This window comes from Emys orbicularis, chromosome 4, assembly GCF_028017835.1.
Source record: "Emys orbicularis isolate rEmyOrb1 chromosome 4, rEmyOrb1.hap1, whole genome shotgun sequence".
NCBI lineage: Eukaryota > Metazoa > Chordata > Testudines > Emydidae > Emys > Emys orbicularis.
Window position 1 is genome coordinate 153,687,783 of NC_088686.1, and position 7,999 is coordinate 153,695,781.

General features: G+C 55.8%; 1 pseudogene; it reads right to left on the reverse strand.

The window, feature by feature from the left end:
- Window positions 1-1,453: 1,453 nt before the first annotated feature.
- On the reverse strand, window positions 1,454-3,831 carry LOC135877355 (zinc finger protein 135-like; annotated as a pseudogene).
- Window positions 3,832-7,999: the final 4,168 nt, after the last annotated feature.

Consider the following 7,999-nt stretch of genomic DNA (forward strand, 5'->3'; position numbering starts at 1 on the left):
ATTCCACCCCTTTCTCCAAGGCCCCTCCCCTGCCTCTTCTCCTCCTCCTCCCCCGTGCATGCTGCGGCCCTGCTCCTCCCCGGAGTGACCTAAGCGCCAGCAAACAGCTGTTTAGTGGCAGGGGAAGTGCTGGGAGGGAGGGGGAGAGGGAGGGGCGGGAACGCGGCACACTCTGGGGAGGAGGTGGGGAAGAGGCGGGGGAGGAGGGAGCTTGGCTGCCGATGGGTGCGAAGCCTGCAGCAGGACCCCAGGATCCAGCAGGACCAAGCTTCTGCCCCCACAACTGCCCAGCCCTGGGGACCCCTGTTGTTGGGGGGCCCCGTGCCAGGGAACCCTATTTCACTGTAAATCCGCCTCTGATGGAAAGTCTCTTTCCACTCCTGGATGGCTCTGTCCTTGGAGAGTAGTTCACCAGAGACACATACAGTGATTTGACTCATTTGCGCGGTCTGTGGGCATGGCTAACAGGAGAGAACAGTTAATGAAAAAACACTAACAGCTCTACGCACCTCTGTACCAGAGCTTGATTTTTCCCTACATGTCAATGATTACATCAGTGATGTCACTTCATATGCGATACTCATGGAGGAATTCTGCACCACCTGCGCAAGCACAAACTACATGTGCTCCACATATTATTTTTCACCCCAGAATAATTGTGATGGAGAAGCACTGCAATTACACTTTTTCCCCCTAGGGGCCGCTGTGGCACCAGAAGAGGGGGCAGCTAGCTTATGGGTGGAGCAGCCAGGCAGAGGGTCAGAGGATATTTCACAATGCTCTGCCCATGGAGTCAGGTGTGGAGGTAAGGAATATGGGGGAGATGGACAGAGTGGGGCATATAGGACTCCTGGGTGGGGGTGGTCACAGGAGCTAGTGAGGTAACACTGAGGAAGGGGCAGAATGCAAGTGGGGATGCAGGACACATGGAGGTGAAGGAGCGGGGCAGGGACACACGGGGACAGAGGGCAGATGTGCCTGACTGAATAGGAGAGGCCAAAGGTGAGCCAGGGTTCCATATGGGAGGATTCCCAAGTCTCTATCAATCACTCTTCCCCTCTCCCACCAAATCCCCCTCGTCCATACTTCTCCCACCCACACCCAACAACTCTCAAAGTTCACTCCAGGCTCCTTCCCAGCAATTACTTCCCTCTCCCTCAGCTTCTCCATTACCCCTGGCTCCCCCAAGCCTTTGCACTGCTTCTGAGGGGTGCGGGAAATACATTTCAATATTGTAGTTTAAATGAATTATTACTCAAAGTTCTGTGTTAACAGGTCGAGTAAGGAATCTATTTGTGAAAAATCACTTCCTGAATCTTTTTTGTTGTCTGTTGTTTGTATTGTTACAAACATAGTTGCTGATAGGTAGTTTGAAATAAATTACCAAAATAATTAAAACTAGTGTGATTATATTGGGTTATTTTAAAAATAAAATAGGCAGAATTTTAAAATATGGTGTGCAGAATTTTTATTTTTTTGGCATAGAATTCCCCAAGGAGTAATGCAAAACTCTCTGTGCACCCCTGCCAGTCACACAGTTCATCAGGCCTCATGGTCAGTTAAGCCTTAGTACATTTGGGCTGGTTTATTTTAGATTTACACTTCACATTGGCTTCTCCACACACCATTCAAATGCATCAGCTTCTTTAATAGCAAAGAAACACCTGGTTAGACAGACCTTTGTTACACATTAGGTACGTAGTTTTTCTTCATCACATTTCTATTTAAAATAGACGGCATGAGCAGTTCCTGAGTCTTCTTTCAATCAAGTATCAGAGGGGTAGCCGTGTTAGTCTGAATCTGTAAAAAGCAACAGAGGGTCCTGTGGCACCTTTAAGACTAACAGAAGTATTGGGAGCATAAGCTTTCGTGGGTAAGAACCTCACTTCTTTGCATCTGAACCTTGCATCTGAAGAAGTGAGGTTCTTACCCACGAAAGCTTATGCTCCCAATACTTCTGTTAGTCTTAAAGGTGCCACAGGACCCTCTGTTGCTTCTTTCAATCAGACGCACCGGGCTCTCCCGCCCCTCGGACCAATCCATGCTGAGACAGGACTGCAAATCCCATCTCCAGATGTCACCTAAGAATCACCCTGTCTGAAAACGAGGTAGGTGTGGGGGGAAGTTCCTGACTCAGTCCCATCTAGATGAGGGGGAGCGGGGAGGAGGGGAATTGTCCTGGCTGCCTCACAGCTCTATGTGTTGGGGGCAGTTTGACAGAGAGACCCCTGGCTGGACCCCACCTAGATGCAGGGGTCCCTAATGCAAGCAGGTTGTGACCATGTACTCTAAAATCCCCCCACCTGTCTGCGCTTCCCCACACTGCTCAGTTAAGTCCCATTCCCTGCCCCACACAGTCTCTGCTGGGCATCATGGGGACAGGACCACTCCCTGGTCTGATTCTGCTGGCACTGTGCCAGGCCTGCCAGCTGGCAGAGGGGCGTTGGTGAGTCAACTGGTTCCAGGTGAGGTTGCCCAAGTGAGCAAAGCATTTGCCACAGTCAGCACACCTGTAAAGCCGCTCCCCGCTGTGAATGCACTGGTGTATTCTCAGGTATTAGCTCTGTGCAAACTCTTTCTGCATTGGAATGGCCGTTCCTCGATGTGCATGCACTGGTGCTGGGTCAGCTTGTTGGCATTGTTGAACATCTTACCACAGTTGGCACAACGGTACAGCTGCTCCCCGGTGTGTGCGCGCGCTGATGTTTGGTCAGCGCACTGGCATTGGTAAAGCTTTTACTGCAATCGTCACAGCGATACGGCCGCTCCCCGGTGTGCGTGCGCTGGTGTATTCTGAGATGTGCAATCTGTACATAGCCCTTTCCGCAGTCCGTGCAGCGATACGGCCGTTCCCCAGTGTGCACGCGCTGATGTATTCTCAGCTTTGAGCTCTCTGCAAAGCTCTTGCCACAGTCGGTGCAGTGGTGCGGCCGCACCCCGGTGTGCATGCGGTGGTGCATTCTCAGGGTTGAGCTCTGTGCAAAGTCTTTGCCACAGTCGGTACAGTGGTGCGGCCGCTCCCCTGTGTGCAGGCGCTCGTGTATTCTCAGTGTTGAGCTCGTTGCAAAGCACCTCCCACAGTCAGTGCAGCAGTACGGCCGCTCCCCGGTATGTGTGCGCTGGTGTATTCTGAGGTGTGCGATCTGTGCGTAGCCCTTGCCACAGTCAGCACAGCGATGCGGCCGTTCCCCGGTGTGCGTGCGCTGGTGTGTTCTCAGCTTTGAGCTCTCTGCAAAGCTCTTGCCACAGTCAGTGCAGCGGTGCGGCCGCTCCCCAGTGTGTGCGCGCTGGTGTCTTCTCAGGTGTGCAAACTGTGCAAAGCCCTTGCCACAGTCAGCGCAGCAGTGCGGCCGCTCCCCAGTGTGTGTACGCTGATGTCTACTCAGATTTGAGCTCGATGCAAAGCCCTTGCCACACTCAGCACAGCAGTGTGGCCGCTCCCCAGTGTGCGTGTGCTGGTGTGATCTCAGATCTGAGATCTGCGCAAAGGCCTTTCCACAGTCAGCACAGCGATATGGCCGCTCCCCAGTATGCGTGCGCTGATGTACTCTCAGCTTTGAGCTGTGTGCAAAACCCTTGTTACAATCAGCACAGTGATACGGCTGCTCCCTGATGCACATGCGCTGATTCTGGGTCAGTGTGCTGGCACTGTTGAACCTCTGACCAGAGTTGGCACAGCGGAACGGCTGCTCCCCGGTGTGCGTGCGCTGGTGCTGTTTCAGTGCAGAAGGGTTGCTGAACCTCTTGCCGCAGTCGATGCACTGGTGGGGACGCTGGCCCATGGGGAGTCTCTGGCTGAGTCTACCCAGGAGATGGACTGTATCCAGCATATTGATCCCCGTGTGGGCTGTGGGATCCTGCTCTTCTTCTGTGTTCTCCCCACATTCAGACTGTCCCCTTGTTTCTCCCGGGATCCCGTGCCCTGCTGGAGAGAGCAGAGGCCATTCCGGTGTTAGCTCATCATTAGGGCTGCAGGTTTGTCAAGGAAGGAAAAATGTCACAGACGGAGCCATTTCCCCATTTCTCAGTGACTGTTTTGGGGATGTGAACCTCTGCCTGCAATGGCGGCTCCTGTCCCCCAGGGCTGGACCCAATGCCTCGCTCCGGGCACTGAGACCTGGCCTGCGGGGTTACAGCGCCACTCAGATTTGCCCCCGCCCCCAGTCATGATGGTGGGGGAAAGGGACAAACTTCAGTGAAGGGCATTGCCACCCACATCCACTCTAGCCCACCCCAACCACTCTGCACCGGGCTGGGATTAGGCTTGCAGTGCTGCGGGGAGCGTGCTTCTTTGGGCGGCAAGTGCCCCTGGCCAGGGTGAGGAGGGGGGCAGGTTTTATTAAAAATCTTCAAGCAGTCACAGTAAATTTTGTGACCTGTGACTTTAACTAAAAGTACAGAAACTGCGCTGTAATTTTGGAGACAAAACGCTGTGAAAATCTGCAGCCTGACTCATGTTGCTTCCACCCTATGTTGTTTGTGCAGCACCTAGCGCCTGCTCCCATGTGTGCCATGCGCCTCTTGGGTCTTGTTTTATGTTTAAACTGCCCAGGATCCAGGCAGTGCCCTGACCCAGGACTAGGGCCCCTCGGTGCTCAGGCAGTTGAAACAGGGTCCATGGTTTGTTTTCAATCTGATTTTGGTTTCATTTCAATCAGAGGTTTTTATTTACATGGTGCTGGTTCTTCACTTTCTCCTGTTTTACAGCACGAGGCCTATTCCCCACTTTTTGTGCTGTTTTAACAATACTGGTTTCAAAATAGTTAAGTTGAGGGGCTAAAATCCCCTCATGTGGACAGTTAGCTGCTTAGCACAATGTAGCTTATTCCTGGGCCCGATGTTTGTTTCATACTTTGTGCAAAACTAAAACTAAACTAAAATTCTCAAGAAGGTTGGGGTTTTTTGCAGGGCGGGGGTGAGGGAAGGGGGTTGAGGGGATGCCAAGTCACTCAGGGTTTGTGTGATGTAACCTCAAAAACATGTTTGTCTTGTTTTGCAACCTGATCCGTGGCACTGCTGAGCTGGAAGGGGTGAATGGTGCCACCCAGCGGGCCTTTGAGCTACAGACAGTCATAGACGCGTTAAGGCTGAGGGCTGTGCTAAGCCTTGACACTGAAGCAATGTCAGTGACAACGATTTTGTGCCACCGAGACAGCAGGAGGAGAGGGGATGGGACAAAGGCCATCCCACCCCCTCTCCCTCACACCCAGCCCATACACCAGGATACTCCAAGTTGTGGCCCACAGGACAATTTCCTCTGGCCCCCATGTGCGTCCGCGCCCTGAGCAGCAGCTGCCTGGAACACAGGGCAGTTTTAGAGCATTACAGTGAAGCGCTACAAGTGCCTGAGACCTGCTCTACAAAATGGCATGATTGATCCTGCCCTGAGACAAACTGGAGAGTCCAGCGGAGGGCAACAAAAATGATTAGGGGGCTGGGGCACATGACTTACGAGGAGAGGCTGAGGGAACTGGGTTTATTTAGTCTGCAGAAGAGTGAGGGGGGATTTGATAGTAGCCTTCAACTACCTGAAGGGGGGTTCCAAAGAGGATGGAGCTCGGCTGTTCTCAGAGGTGGCAGATGACAGAACAAGGAGCAATGGTCTCAAGTTGCAGTGGGGGAGGTCTAGGTTGGATATTAGGAAACACTATTTCACTAGGAGGGTGGTGAAGCACTGGAATGGGTTACCTAGGGAGGTGGTGGAATCTCCGTCCTTAGAAGTTTTTAGGGCCTGACTTGCCAAAGCCCTGGCTGGGATGATTTAGTTGGGGTTGGTCCTGCTTTGAGCAGGGGATTGGACTAGGTGACCTCCTGAGGTCTCTTCCAACCCTAATCTTCTATGACTCACCTGGAGAGGGGCTCTCAGGCCCAGAGCTTTCCCTGGAGTCCTCAGCATCCCGGATCCAGAGCTCAGCCTCCCCTACCTCGATCCGGTGGATTAAGTCTGGTGTAGAACCTGAATAGCCTGTTTCGGGGGGGAAAGAATCAGTTTTATTACTGAAGTGTTGGGGGCAGCGACTCAGTTATACGTTGGTGCAGCCCAGCACAACAGGGCCCCGATCTCGGTCAGTGTGTGGCTGCACAGCACCTAGCATGACAGGACACTGCTCTCAGTCGCTGCTTCAGACTAGAGTGCAACAGATCCCAGGCAGGAGAATAATGAAATAACCCTTCCTTAGAAGAAACAACAAGGAGACCTGTGGCACCTTAAAGATTAACAAATTTATATAGGCATAAACATAGTAACACACCCATCTTTGCATGTGTATATCTGCCCACTTAAGTTTCCACTTCATGCATCTGATTAAGTGGGTCTTTTGGAGGGGATAGGGAGCTATTACAAGCAGCAGGGGAGTTTTCTCCCTAACTTATTTGTCTAACTAGAGTCAGTTCTTAAGGCAGAATTGCTGCCCTCCGTGGCTGGACTGGGATTCCTGGAAGAGGTTGTTGCTCATATGCTGTTTGCTACCACCGCTGTGCCGGACTGAGGTATGTAATAAACAAGTTACACAGAGATTAACCCCAGACTTTGTAGCCCTGAGTTGTCCTTTAACAAGAAGCCAGCCTGAAAGGGGCTGACATTTGCCACCATTTGGCTGCTGGGTGGCACATGGCAGCAGAGGCCTTGAAGGAATCAGACATTTCACAGCTGTGAATAAAAGAAGGGAAATGGGTCCGTACCAAGGAAAACAAGGGCCCAGTAATTCCTCAGCATCTGGCTCCGGTACAGCTGCTTCTCTGGCTGGGATAAGAGCTCCCACTCCTCCCGGGTGAAATACAGAGCGATGTCCTCAAAGGCCACCTGGAGCTGCTGGCACAAGCGTTACACACTCAGCACCTTCCGCTCCAGCCCCCAGCCCGGAGTCTCAGCAGGGGACGCGGTTTCTAGGGGAGCGACTCCCAGGGAACCCCCAGCCCAGCAGCTGTGACCCAGGGAGACTCCCCCACCCCGCGCACAGCTCCCCCCGGGACTCGGGGCCCTGCCGGCCGGGGACAGGAGTCGCCCTCGGCTCCCCACGGGGCTCTGGGGCGGGGCGCTGGGCAGGGCCCGAATCCCAGGGCCGGGAACAGGCTCCTCCCCCCCGGCCGGAGTCCCGCCTCCGCCCCAGGCCTGTGCTCAGCCCTGCTCCCGCCCCGGCTCAGGCGCCTCCGGGCTCCTCTGCCCGGCCGGGGCCTCGCTCGGGGGAAGGGGCCGCGCCCGGCTCCGCGTGTCCGCCCGGCCAGGCCCCCCCCAGCCCCGGGGCCCCAGAGCCGCCCCCGGCCCCAGCGCTCCGGCTGCTGCAGCCCCCAGCCCCGGGGTCACTAGCGCGGGAGGGACCCGGATCCCGGCCCCCCTCGGCCCCCAGCCGGGACCAGCCAGTGCCCGGCCGGGGAGTCCCCGCCCCGCGTCCTACCTGCGCCGGCCCCGCTGCAGCCATCGCCGGCCCCGGCCGCTTCCTCCGGGCAGCGACTTCCCCCCCGGCGGCTGGTGCCTCCCCGGGGCCGCCTCTCGCCCGCTCCCCGCCCTGGGGCTGCAGCCGGGACTCGCCCCGCGCACGGGTCGGGCTGGGACCCAGGGGGCCGGGCTGGCCCCGCCCCGCTCCAGCCTTGCTGCGCTCCCCACTCGGCCCCGCGCCTGCGCCGCCAGCTCCAGCAGCCCGGGGAGGCCCCAGTGCCGGGACCTGTATGGGGTGCTTCCCGTGGGCTGGGAGTGGGGTCCCGCTGTGCCGTGGGGAGCTGGCTGCGGGGGGCTGGTTGCCCGGACTCCTGGGTTCTCTCCCGGCTCTGGGAGGGGAGCAGGGACTAGTGGGTACAAGAGGGCCCCGGCCAGGCTGTGCTGCCTGTGAGTGTCACAGTAAGAGACGGGTTGGTACGTGTGTCACAGGAGATCACACACACACACACACACACAGGCTGCGTATGGTGTGTGTGTGTGTGTGTCAGAGCAGCGCTGGCTCTGTGTCTGTGCGCGTTACAGGCAAGGTGCGGGGCTGGAGCCCTTTGTATAGTGTCGGGTGCT